The sequence below is a fragment of the Zea mays genome, chromosome 7 (genome assembly GCF_902167145.1).
Source record: "Zea mays cultivar B73 chromosome 7, Zm-B73-REFERENCE-NAM-5.0, whole genome shotgun sequence".
Classification (NCBI taxonomy): Eukaryota; Viridiplantae; Streptophyta; class Magnoliopsida; order Poales; family Poaceae; genus Zea; species Zea mays.
This window is the reverse complement of record NC_050102.1, coordinates 99,944,851-99,959,527: the sequence shown is the minus strand read 5'-3', so window position 1 is coordinate 99,959,527 and position 14,677 is coordinate 99,944,851.

The window sequence follows — 14,677 nt, the reverse complement described above, 5'->3', positions numbered from 1 at the left end:
GATTCTTTATTGGACTTAAGTCAGCCAGATGTGCATTCAATCCCATTCTCATAAAATGCACTTGTCCATTAGAATCTAATTCATTCCTTTGCTATATCTGTTCTCATATTGATATGCTTTTAAATCATGATAATAAATTCAATATGAAGAAGTAAAATTCCTATGATTGATCAAGATATTTAAAAGGTGCTTATTCCTCTTTTCTAATAATGTGCACTAATGTTAAGGTTTTTACTTCATGTCTGTGTGACTTGTGAATGATGAATTGTTTATATTCCTTATCTAAAAGAAATCATTCTTCATCATATACTCCCTTGTGCTATTAACATCTCTATTGAGTATTTTCAATAAGTTTGGAAAGAAAAAGAGTCAACTATAAAGGGAGGACTCTCAAATGAAAGAGGAGGACATCAAGAATGACAACACCTTCTTGGATAGTAAGATCTTCAAAACAATCAATGGTGTGGTTGTAAGCATTCTAAATCCTTTTCATTGAGAGAATATCGGGCTTAAGTTGTTTATTCCAAATTTTATAAGCCTTGATCAAGATGTATAATGCTTCTCCCTATTTGTCTTTAAAAAAAGATGCATCTATTCATCTCATTCTAATACTTTGATGCATATCTCTAGGGGGAGCCTGTTTCTACATCTTGATTATATTGAGACTAATACTTTATCTTAAACAATCTCATATAGTCTCATGTATGAGAATAAGTCTCTCATGAAGTATGCTACTATATTTCAATCCAACTTGGTAAAATAATATCACTATTCTTAAGGATTGTAGCTTTTATTGTTAAAGTAGCATATTTACTAGATTCTCCTAAGTTTAAGCTTGTTGATAATCTAATGCTCTAATGCATATGTTGTTCTTTTGATCACATCTGTTATTTGACCATTGAATAAATTCAATTAACACTTATGTTTCTTAGTGCCTCATATACTTTTAATTCAATATCTCTTTTGATATGCACTAAGTTGAAAGGGGAATTCATGATACATTTATGCAATTTGTGATCCACTTGATCTGTGATAACATTGACTTAGAAAAAGGATCACTAGTTGTAGAACTCTCTCCTGTACAAAATATTTCCATATATTGTCTTGAGTATAGGTCTTAAGCGACTAAGACTAAGGACAAAGCACAATGAAGAGAGCGTCTCTATGTGAAGGTACAAAAGGGTAAAACAACTTCCTTTCATTTTAACGTGTACCTAAATCTTCCTTTTTTTACTTTCTTTGCATATCTTGTATAAAAGGAAGAGAAAGCATGTTCATGCATTAGCCCTGCTTCATACCTAGTTTAACTTCTCAAACATTCAGTCTTGCATCTTTGTTAAAACTGGGTGAAGTAATTTTATTGTCAAAGAGCTTAAAGCTTAACCTTGTAACGAGGATAAGCTGCCTTTGTTCCAATGGTGGATGGTCCTTAAGCCTCTTTGAAATCCTTAAGGGTAAATGCTTAAGATGTTTCTAACATGCTTTCATAAGTGCATAAGTCTGTCATGAGCATCACACTTTTTATTATGACACATTGCACTTCACAGTTTCTATGATAGAGATATGTTCTTATTAACCTAATTATGTGCACTTGGCACTTAAGGCCAAAATCTGTATTCTTCTCAAGGCACATATTTAGGGGGAGCAATCTATATTATATAGAACTGTTTAAGCTTAATTGTCATATCCTTTTAATCATGTCCCTTTCCTTTGGTACATTTGCATATTTCCTATCTCTATTGTGCCAAGACTAAGACTAATATGTTTCCATGAGCATCTCATGTATTAAGTCTTAGATTGAAAGGGAAATGGAGTATTTGGCAAAGACATCGCTTCCACTCTACATCTTCGGTATTATCCTTCCTTGCCGGTATTCCATCAACTCTCCAATTTGGTATAATCTTCACTCATATATTGTTTGCCAAAGGGGGAGAGAAAGTAAAGAAGGGCTTATATTTCACTCACAAGTATCCGTTTTTGGCGATTCATGCCAAAGGGGGAGAAAGTATTAGCCCAAAGCAAAAGGACCGCACCACCACCAATTTCAAAATTTGTAGCCTTTCAATTTGTATTAAAGAAGTGTTTTTAAAGATTTTCAAATTGGTATAACCTCTTCAAAGAATTTCATTAAGGGGGAGTTGTGTTTAGTCAAAGGAAAAGCATTTGAGACAGGGGGAGAGAACTTCAAATCTTGAAAATACTTCTCGAAATCTTATTCATATACCTTTGACTATTTGCAAAAGACTTTGAAAAAGAATTTCCAAAACATTTGCAAAAACAAAACAAGTGGTGCAAGCGTGGTCCAAAATGTTAAATTAGAAGAAAGCATCCATGCAAATCTCATGAAATGAATATTGGTTTAATTCTAAGCAACCTTTGCACGTACCTTATGCAAACTAGTTCAATTATGCACTTGCTTTGGTTTGTGTTGGCATCAATCACCAAAAAGGGGGAGATTGAAAGGGAAATAGGGTCAAACCTTTTCCTAAATGATTTTGGTGGTTGAATTGCCCAACACAAATAATTGGACTAACTAGTTTGCTCTAGATTATACATTCTACAGGTGCCAAAGGTTCAACACAAACCAGCAAAAAGAACAAGTTAGGCTTCAAAAGGAAGGAGCAAAAAGGAAACCGAAGTGTACCCTGGTCTGGCGCACCGGACTGTCCGGTGCACCACCGGACAGTGTCCGGTGCACCAGGGTGAATCGACTTCAACTTCGCAGCTTCGGGTTTCCCAGGCACAGCTCCGCTATAATTCACCGGACTGTCCGGTGTGCCACCGGACTGTCCGGTGCACCAGCGGAGCAACGGCTATCAGCACGCAACGGTCGACTCTGACAGTGAACAGTACAGAACAGTGAACGCGACAGAAGTCAGAGCAGTTGGTCAGAGGGCACCGGACTGTCCAGTGTCGCACCGAACTGTCCGGTGCCACATGAGGACAAAGCCTCCAACGGTCGACCAGCTCCAAGCCCTAACGACAAGATGACATGGCGGTGCACCGGACACTGTCCCGTGGCGCACCGGATTGTCTGGTGCGCCCATCGCCAGCAGCCTTCTCCAACGGCTACATTTTGGTTGGTGGCTATAAATACCATCCCAACCGGCCACTTCAAGGCGTGGGAGCCCAAGCAACATTCCAAGTCATATAATTGACATACTCAAGCCCTCCCAACCACCTCTATTCATTGATCCATCCTATACACAAGATTTAGACCACTACAACCAACACAAGTGCCACAAAAGAGAAAGCAAGCAAGAGAGAGCTACTCATTTGAGTTTAGCACTAGTGCCTTGTGAGATTCATTGAGAGATAGTGTGTGCTACATCTTTGTGTTCATTTGCGCATGGAGTTTTGACTCCCATTGAACTTCCTCCAAAGTTTTGGAGGCTTGTAAAGCTAGCAAGAGACACCTAAGTGTGTGGTGATCCTTGCGGGGTCTTAAGTGATCCTTGAGAAGAAGAAGAGCTCGCCGATCTTGGGGATCGGTTGAGAGAGGGAAAGGGTTGAAAGAGACCCGTCCTTAGTGGACTCCTCAACGGGGACTAGGCCTTCGAGGGCCGAACCTCGGTAAAACAAATCACCCATGTCTCGTGTGCTTATTGCTTGTGATTTGTTTGTTCTTTTCCTTTCTAAGTTTTCTTGCACTATTCTTTGCTAATACTATTTGGTGTTGCTTTAAATTAAATTCTCATGTAGTGAAGCAATACTTCGCAAGAAAGAACTTGTGTCATTGCTCTTCTTATCCAAGCCCCCTTGCTTTGTTCTCATAGACCTCTTAGTTGTATTGTTTTATCAATTCCGCATTATTTGAAAGCAATACTCTTTACAAGCAAGGACTTAGTTTTTATACTCCGATAATTGTATATCTTGTTCTAACCACTAATCAAGGGATCTAGTTGGGGGATAAAGTTTTAATTTTCAGGTTTCGCCTATTCACCCCCCCCCCTCTAGGTGACTTTCACATAGCATGACATGAGCATTCATGTATATTGTTATATATAGAAAACGAAGAAGTAGTGATTGTCGAAGAAGAAACTGCCCCACAACCTGAAATTCCACCTGTCGAGAACAATTTCTACTTTGATATATGTGGAACAGATTCCGAGTCCCCTACAACATAAGGCAAGCCCCGGTGCATTTACCCCTTCCTTGTTGTTTTAAACTCTTTATCACTTGAGATGATGCATTAGGTGATAGGAGTTGAGTGCTAAACAATTGCTGCATTTCCTTCCGTGGAATTGTTTACTATTCCTTGATACCGGTTTTATTTAAAAGCTTTCTAATGCTTAGTCTTGCCTTAGAAAACAAAATGTTTTGTTTTAAACAAAGATGGTGCTTCATATGGGATGGGAAGTTTTCAAAAGAAAAGACTTGATGGTGAATCCATCATGGCCATGATGGGGTCAACATCGGAAAAGATGTACCTCTGCCAGGTACCAAACTTTGGGACGTAAATAATAAAGACGAGACTGGGCGGGTGACTTGCACGAGAAGGAAGTATCGGTGTAGTGTCTCCGTCTGAGTCGATTAAGGACCGTACCGATGTAGGCTTCATGATCGAGGACCTTTTAACTGGCCACATGACTCATCATGGGTAAGTGAGAGCACCTAGAGGGGGGTGAATAGGTGATCCTGTGAAACTTGAAACTTAAGCCACAAAACTTGGTTAAGTGTTAGCACAATAATCGCCAAGTGGCTAGAGAGGAGTCTCAACAAAACACAATAACCATAAGAGATCAATCAGAGAGATGGCACGGTGGTTATCCCGTGGTTTGGCCAAGACTAACGCTTGCCTACTCCACGTTGTGGCGTCCCAACGGACGAGGGTTGCAATCAACCCCTCTCAAGCGGTCCAAAGACCCACTTGAATACCACGGTGTTTTGCTTTGCTTTTCTTAATCCCGTTCGCGAGGAATCTCCACAACTTGGAGTCTCTCGCCCTTACACTTGAAGTTCACAAAGAAGCACGGAGTAAGGGAGGAATTAGTAACTCACACAAGACACAAAGATCACAGCAAATACACACACACAAGACCCAGACTTAAGCTCAAAAGACTAGCACACTAGAACGGAGCTTAAATCACTAGAATGTTGAACAAGTGCGCAAGAATGGAGTGTCAGTGATCAAGAGTGCTCAAGGAATGCTTGGTATCTCCTCCATGTGCCTAGGGGTCCCTTTTATAGCCCCAAGGCAGCTAGGAGCCGTTGAGAGCAATCCGGGAAGGCAATTCTTGCCTTCTGTCGCCTGGCGCACCGGACAGTCCGGTGCACCACCGGACACTGTCCGGTGCGGATCTCCTTCCTTATTTGGCGAAGCCGATCGTTGGCGCCTAGGAGCCGTTGGCGCACCGGACACTGTCTGGTGCCCCCTTCTAGTCGTTGGCTCGGCCACGCGTCGCGCCCGGATTAAGCGGCCGACAGTTGGCCCGGCGACCGTTGGCTCACCGGACACTGTCCGGTGCACACCGGACAGTCCGGTGAATTATAGCCGTGCGCCGTTAATTTATTCCCGAGAGCGGCAAGTTCGCCTGAGCCAGCCTGGCGCACCGGACACTGTCCGGTGCACCACCGGACAGTCCGGTGCACCCAGACAGAGCTGACTTTGGCTGAACAGAGCCATCTCATTTCCAATTCAATCTTTCCTGTTTCCAACACTTAGACACAATACATTAGTCCATAAAACAATGTACTAAGTCTACAAACATACCTTTTGACATGATTTGCACTTTGTCCACCACATTGCATAGATCCACACAAAAGTACTTGCGTTGGCACTCAATCACCAAAATACTTAGAAATGGCCCAAGGGCACATTTCCCTTTCAATCTCCCCCTTTTTGGTGATTTATGCCAACACAACATAAAGCAAGTAGAAAAAGTACAAAATCAATTCAAATAAGAACTCAATTTTGTTTTGAATCAAATTTGGCATATATGGATCATTCTTTGCCACCACTTGGTTTGTTTTTGCAAATCAAACTCAATTTCCTATCTCAAAGTCAAACACACATGTTGAAACATAAAGAGAGATATTTCACGAGAAATTTATCAAGGATTCAAAAATTCCCCCTTTTTCCCATAATTAAGCCTTCTCCCCACAAGAGACCAACTTTTGATAATAAGAAACAAACAATAGTATTTTGACAAACAAAAACTCTAACTCTGCTTTTCAAAATTCTCAAGTGGTAGCTGATCCATTTATTGCTTTGGCCTTATTTTCTCCCCCTTTGGCATCAAACACCAAAACGGGATCAATGTTGGCCCTAGAACCCCATTGCCTCACCAAAATCTTCAATAAGAATACAAAGGCAATAAGAGTACATGAGATGAACTTGGAATAAGTTACCCTCCCATCGGAGTGCAGTGGAAGTCTTTCATGGTCCAAGTCCACCTTTTCCCTTTCAAACCTCCTTTGAGACTAAACAAGCAAACTCAAACACACGGTTAGTCTCAAAGGGTCAAGTTGTAGCACAGCTCCCCCTAAATATGTGCATCACTTGCAAAAAGGACTTGTGAGGTCCAGGGAGTGTTTGTACAACTTGAGCACCACAAGTAAGCAACAAAATGCATAAGGAACATGAGCAAAGGCATAAATACATGTATGCTATAAATCAATCCAAGTTCTGCGAATCTAAGACATTTAGCTCACTACGCAGCCTGCAAAAGGTCTTCTCATCTAGAGGCTTAGTGAAGATATCGGCTAGCTGGTTCTCGGTGCTAACATGAAACACTTCGATATCTCCCTTTTGCTGGTGGTCTCTCAAAAAGTGATGCCGGATGTCAATGTGCTTTGTGCGGCTGTGCTCAACAGGATTTTCCGCTATTCGGATAGCACTCTCATTATCACAAAGGAGTGGGACTTTGCTCAGATTGTAGCCAAAGTCCCGAAGTGTTTGCCTCATCCAAAGTAGTTGCGCGCAGCATTGTCCTGCGGTAACGTACTCGGCCTCAGCGGTGGATAGGGCAACGGAAGTTTGTTTCTTAGAGTTCCATGACACCAGGGACCTTCCTAAGAATTGGCATGTCCCCGATGTACTCTTTCTATCGACCTTACATCCAGCATAGTCGGAATCTGAATATCCAATCAAGTCAAAGTTAGACCCCTTTGGATACCAGATCCCGAAGCAAGGCATAGCGACTAAATATCTAAGAATTCGCTTCACGGCCACTAAGTGACATTCCCTTGGATCGGATTGAAATCTAGCACACATGCATACGCTAAGCATAATATCCGGTCTACTAGCACATAAATAAAGCAAAGAACCTATCATTGACCGGTATGCCTTTTGATCAACGGACTTACCTCCTTTGTTGAGGTCGGTGTGTCCGTCGGTTCCCATCGGTGTCTTTGCGGGCTTGGCGTCCTTCATCCCAAACCGCTTTAGCAAGTCTTGCGTGTACTTCGTTTGGGAGATGAAGGTGCCATCCTTGAGTTGCTTCACTTGGAACCCAAGGAAGTAGTTCAACTCGCCCATCATCGACATCTCGAATTTCTGCGTCATCACCCTGCTAAACTCTTCACAAGACTTTTGATTAGTAGAACCAAATATTATGTCATCGACATAAATTTGGCACACAAAGAGATCACCATCGCAAGTCTTAGTGAAAAGAGTTGGATCGGTTTTCCCAACCTTGAAAGCATTAGCAATTAAAAAGTCTCTAAGGCATTCATACCATGCTCTTGGGGCTTGCTTAAGTCTATAGAGCGCCTTAGAGAGCTTACACACGTGGTCGGGGTACCGTTCATCCTCGAAGCCAGGGGGTTGCTCCACGTACACCTCCTCCTTGATCGGTCCGTTGAGGAAAGCGCTCTTAACATTCATTTGGTACAACCTAAAGGAATGGTGAGTGGCATATGCTAACAAAATACGAATAGATTCTAGCCTAGCCACAGGAGCAAAAGTCTCCTCAAAGTCCAAACCTGCGACTTGGGCATAACCTTTTGCCACAAGTCGAGCCTTGTTCCTTGTCACCACCCCGTGCTCGTCCTGTTTGTTGCGGAACACCCACTTGGTTCCCACAACATTTTGCTTGGGACGATGGCACCAGTGTCCAAACTTCATTACGCTTGAAGTTGTTGAGTTCCTCCTGCATGGCCAACACCCAGTCCGGATCTAGCAAGGCCTCTTCTACCCTGAAAGGCTCAATAGAAGAGACAAAGGAGTAATGCTCACAAAAATTCACCAATCTAGAGCGAGTAGTTACTCCCTTGCTAATATCACCCAAAATTTGGTCGACGGGATGATTCCTTTGAATCGTCGCTCGAACTTGGGTTGGAGGTGCCTGAGGTGCTTCTTCCTCTTCAACTTGAACATCCTGTGCTCCCCCTTGATCATGCGCCTCCACTTGAGGTACCTGTTCGTCATCTTGGGTTGGGGGATGCACCATTGTTGAGGAAGAAGGTTGATCTTGCTCCAAATGTTCATGTGGTAGCACATCGCCAATCGCCATGGTGCGCATAGCGGCCGTTGGAACGTCTTCTTCATCTACATCATCAGGATCAACAACTTGCTCTCTTGGAGAGCTATTAGTCTCATCAAATACAACGTCGCTAGAGACTTCAACCAAACCCGATGATTTGTTGAAGACCCTATACGCCTTTGTATTTGAGTCAACCTAATAAAAACCCTTCTACAACTTTGGGAGCAAATTTAGAACTTCTACCTTTCTTCACAAGAATATAGCACTTGCTCCCAAATACACGAAAATAAGACACATTGGGTTTGTTACCAGTTAGCAGCTCATACGAAGTCTTCTTGAGGAGGCGGTGAAGGTAGACCCGGTTGATGGCGTGGCAAGCCGTGTTCACGGCTTCCGACCAAAAGCGCTCGGGGGTCTTGAACTCTCCAAGCATCGTCCTCGCCATGTCTATAAGCGTCCTGTTCTTCCTCTCTACCACACCATTTTGCTGTGGTGTGTAGGGAGCGGAGAACTCGTGCTTGATCCCTTCCTCCTCAAGGTACTCCTCCACTTGAAGGTTCTTGAACTCGGACCCATTGTCGCTCCTTATCTTTTTCACCTTGAGCTCAAACTCGTTTTGAGCTCTCCTTAGGAAGCGCTTGAGGGTCCCTTGAGTTTCAGACTTATCCTGCAAAAAGAATACCCAAGTGAAGCGGGAAAAGTCATCAACAATAACTAAACCATACTTACTTCCTCCTATGCTTAGATAGGCGACGGGTCCGAAGAGGTCCATATGTAGCAGCTCCAGGGGTCTTGATGTGGTCATCACATTCTTGCTGTGATGCGCTCCTCCCACTTGTTTACCTGCTTGATAAGCTGCACAAGGTCTATCTTTTTCGAAGGTAACATTAGTTAAACCTATCACGTGTTCTCCCTTTAGAAGCTTGTGAAGGTTCTTCATCCCCACATGTGCTAAGCGGCGATGCCACAGCCAGCCCATGCTAGTCTTAGCAATTAAGCATGCATCTAGACCGGCCTCTTCTTTTGCAAAATCAACTAAATAAAGTTTGTCGTCTAGTACACCCTTAAAAGCTAGTGAACCATCACATCTTCTAAAGACAGACACGTCTACATTTGTGAATAGACAGTTATATCCCATTTTGCATAATTGACTAACGGAAAGCAAATTATATCCAAGAGACTCAACTAAAAACACACTAGAAATAGAGTGCTCATTTGATATTGCAATTTTGCCTAAGCCTTTCACCTTGCCTTGATTCCCATCATCGAATATGATTGAATCTTGGGGATCCTTGTTCTTGACATAGGAGGTGAACATCTTCTTCTCCCCAGTCATGTGGTTTGTGCATCCGCTGTCGATAATCCAGCTTGAACCCCCGGATGCATAAACCTGCAAGGCAAATTTAGGCTTGGGTCTTAGGTACCCAACTCATGTTGGGTCCTACAAGGTTAGCACAAATATTCTTAGGGACCCAAATGCAAGTTTTGTCTCCCTTGCATTTCGCCCCTAATTTTCTAGCAACTATCTTCTTATCCTTTCTACAAATAGCAAAGGAAGCATTTAAAGCATGATATATTGTAGAGGGTTCATTAACTTTCCTAGGAACATTAACAATATTTCTCCTAGGCCTATGAACAAAATATCTCCTAGACATATCTCTACCATGCATATAGGAAGAACTAGAAGCAAACATGGCATGAGAGTCATAAACATGTGAATCAAAGACATCATAACTTCTATTTGCATTTCTAGCATGTCTCCTATCATGATACATAAAAGCATGGTTCCTTTTAGCACTACTAGCCATAGGGGCCTTCCCTTTCTCCTTGGCGGGGATGAGAGCCTTATGGCTTGTTAAGTTCTTGGCTTCTCTCTTGAAACCAAGTCCATCCTTAATTGAGGGGTGTCTACCAATTGTGTAGGCATCCCTTGCAAATTTTAGCTTGTCAAATTCACTCTTGCTAGTCTTAAGTTGGGCATTAAGACTAGCCACTTCATCATTTAATTTAGAAATGCAAACTAGGTGTTCACTACAAGCATCAATGTCAAAATCTTTACACCTAGTGCAAATCATAACATGTTCTACACAGGAGTTAGATTTATTTGCTACTTCTAGTTTAGCATTTAAATCATTGTTGATTCTCTTTAAGCTAGAGATAGAGTCATGACATGTAGACACTTCACTAGAAAGAATTTCATTTCTTTTAACTTCTAGAGCAAGTGAATTTTGTGCACTAACAAATTTATCATGTTCTTCATATAAAAGGTCCTCTTGTTTTTCTAAAAGTCTATCCTTTTCATTCAAGGCATCAATCAATTCATTAATCTTATCTATTTTAGCTCTATCCAATCTCTTGAACAAACTAGAGTAATCTATTTCTTCATCACTCGACTCATCATCACTAGAAGAATTATAAGTAGTATCTTGAGTACATACCTTCTTCTCCTTTGTCATGAGGCATGTGTGACGCTCGTTGGGAAGAGGGATGACTTGTTGAAGGCGGTGGCGGCGAGTCCTTCATTTTCGGAGTCGGATGACGAACAATCCGAGTCCCACTCCTTTCCAAGGTGTGCCTCGCCCTTAGCCTTCTTGTATGCCTTCTTCTTCTCCCTCTTGTTCCCTTGTTCCTGGTCACTTTCATTATCGGGACAGTTAGCAATAAAATGACCAATCTTACCACATTTGAAGCATGAGCGCTTCCCCTTTGTCTTGGTCTTGCTTGGCTGTCCCTTGCGACCCTTTAGCGCCGTCTTGAAGCGCTTGATGATGAGAGCCATCTCTTCATTATTGAGTCCGGCCGCCTCAACTTGTGCCACCTTTCTAGGTAGCGCCTCCTTGCTCCTCGTTGCCTTGAGAGCAATGGGTTGAGGCTCATGGATTGGACCGTTCAACGTGTTGTCCACGTATCTCGCCTCCTTGATCATCATTCGCCCGCTTACGAACTTCCCAAGGACTTCTTCGGGCGACATCTTGGTGTACCTAGGATTTTCACGAATATTGTTCACCAAATGTGGATCAAGTACAGTAAAGGACCTTAGCATTAGGCGGACGACGTCGTGGTCTGTCCATCGCGTGCTTCCGTAGCTCATTATTTTGTTGATGAGGGTCTTGAGCCGGTTGTATGTTTGGGTTGGCTCCTCGCCCCTTATCATCACAAATCTTCCAAGCTCGCCCTCCACCAACTCCATCTTGGTGAGTAAGGTGACGTCATTCCCTTCATGAGAGATCTTGAGGGTGTCCCAGATCTGCTTGGCATTGTCCAAGCCGCTCACCTTATGGTACTCGTCCCTGCACAAGGAGGCTAACAACACAGTAGTAGCTTGTGCATTTCTATGAATCTGTTCATTGATAAACATAGGACTATCCGAGCTATCAAATTTCATTCCACTTTCCACAATCTCCCATATGCTTGGATGGAGAGAGAACAGGTGACTACGCATTTTGTGGCTCCAAAATCCGTAGTCCTCTCCATCAAAGTGAGGAGGTTTGCCAAGTGGAATGGAGAGCAAATGAGCATTTGTACTTTGCGGAATACGAGAGTAGTCAAAAGAAAAGTTCGAATTGACCGGTTTCCTTCTCTCGTAGTCGTTGTCGTCGTTGTCCTTTTGGGAAGAAGCGGACTCGTCGCTGTCGTCGTAGTAGACGATCTCCTTGATGCGCCTTGTCTTTTTCTTCTTCCCATCCTTGCGTTTGTGGCCCGAGCCCGAGTCGGTAGGCTTGTCATCCTTGGGCTCATTGACGAATGACTCCTTCTCCTTGTCATTGATCACAATCCCCTTGCCCTTAGGATCCATCTCTTCGGGCGGTTAGTCCCTTTCTTGAAGAGAACGCCTTTGATACCAATTGAGAGCACCTAGAGGGGGGGTGAATAGGTGATCCTGTGAAACTTGAAACTTAAGCCACAAAAACTTGGTTAAGTGTTAGCACAATAATCGCCAAGTGGCTAGAGAGGAGTCTCAACAAAACACAATAACCACAAGAGATCAATCAGAGAGATGGCACGGTGGTTATCCCGTGGTTCGGCCAAGACCAACGCTTGCCTACTCCACGTTGTGGCGTCCCAACGGACGAGGGTTGCAATCAACCCCTCTCAAGCGGTCCAAAGACCCACTTGAATACCACAGTGTTTTGCTTTGCTTTTCTTAATCCCGTTCGCGAGGAATCTCCACAAATTGGAGTCTCTCGCCCTTACACTTGAAGTTCACAAATAAGCACGGAGTAAGGGAGGAATTAGTAACTCACACAAGACACAAAGATCACAGCAAATACGCACACACAAGACCCAGACTTAAGCTCAAAAGACTAGCACACTAGAACGGAGCTTAAATCACTAGAATGTTGAACAAGTGCGCAAGAATGGAGTGTGAGTGATCAAGAGTGCTCAAGGAATGCTTGGTATCTCCTCCATGCGCCTAGGGGTCCCTTTTATAGCCCCAAGGCAGCTAGGAGCCGTTGAGAGCAATCCGGGAAGGAAATTCTTTCCTTCTGTCGCCTGGCGCACCGGACAGTCCGGTGCACCACCGGACACTGTCCGGTGCGGATCTCCTTCCTTATTTGGCGAAGCCGACCGTTGGCGCCTAGGAGCAGTTGGCGCACCGGACACTGTCCGATGCACACCGGACAGTCCGGTGCCCCCTTCTAGCCGTTGGCTCGGCCACGCGTCGCGCCCGGATTAAGCGGCCGACCGTTGGCCCGGCGACCGTTGGCTCACCGGACAGTGTCCGGTGCACACCGGACAGTCCGGTGAATTATAGCCGTACGCCGTTAATTTATTCCCGAGAGCGGCAAGTTCGCCTGAGCCAGCCTGGCGCACCGGATACTGTCCGGTGCACCACCGGACACTGTCCGGTGCACCCAGACAGAGCTGACTTTGGCTGAACAGAGCCATCTCATTTCCAATTCAATCTTTCCTGTTTCCAACACTTAGACACAATACATTAGTCCATAAAACAATGTACTAAGTCTACAAACATACCTTTTGACATGATTTGCACTTTGTCCACCACATTGCATAGATCAACACAAAAGTACTTGCGTTGGCACTCAATCACCAAAATACTTAGAAATGGCCCAAGGGCACATTTCCCTTTCAGTAAGCTTTGCCTCGGGCAGACCAATACCAGAAAGGCCACCACGCAATGGGAGTGGAGAGATGACGAGAGTAGCGTGTACCCTTCATGGCAAGAGGCTGGACGGTGGTGTATCTGTGCTCTCGGTTGGCGTGAACCCGGTCTGGTCTTGAGAAACCCGGTGGTGAGTTGACATATGCAAGGGTTAAGTGCTACATATATCGTGTGGTTGGAGATCCCCAGATGGGTATTAATCGATTCGGATCGCCGTTACTTCTCGGACATGAAGACTTGATCACTGACTTACACGTAGCAATCCAGTGAACTAAAGGGTTGATAAAGAGACGGCTAGTGTAGGCCAAATGCTTGAACTAGGGTAGAAAGAACTCTAGATGCAGGTAATGACGTAACTTGATAATAAAACTGGATTTTTAAGGATCCACTGTTAGTAAGCATTTCTGCAAACAGAGTCTTTGATTATTGAATAGCCTTACCTTGACTCCCTCAAGCCTGCATATCCTTGAGAGCCTTTTTCCTTTGTCGGGTAAGACTTGCGAAAGTACACTTCGTACTCAGGGTTTTTGAACCCATGTTGTTGTAGGTGAGAAAACAACGGATTTTTGTTGTTTCTGTTCAAAGGTGGTACCAAAAGAGGAGCCAAATCCGTGATCGTGGGTGTGGGAGGATGCTTGCCTCCCAGTTTGAAAAACACTAAACTTTTGTGCGTGAGGGTGTTTTGCCTCCCTGGTTTGTAATAATACTTTATGCACTCGTAGCATCCAGTAGTGTAATAATACTCTCTCTATATTTTATGAATGTAAATTAAGTTATTGTAATCTGCTTCCGCTTATTCTTTCCCCTGATGTGATGTAAAATCTGCGTGATGGGTGAAACGCTCTCAGGCGATGTAATGAGGATACAGGGTACCGAACTTGTTGAGTGATTATGTGCATCTACATGGTTGTCTGAGGTCCTTAGGACAAGGACATCGGTAGGTGGGCCTAATACCTTGGGAGGTTTCGTCACAACAAGTGCAGCCAACAAGTGTATACATCATCATGATCAATTCTATCTCTGTCTTGTGTATTTCTCTAGTTTGTGTAGTGGCGGAGTTATAAGCCATTAGACAGAGAAGTGATGCTCAGGGCTAGAGCAAGACCTTGAGCGGTATTACTTTGTC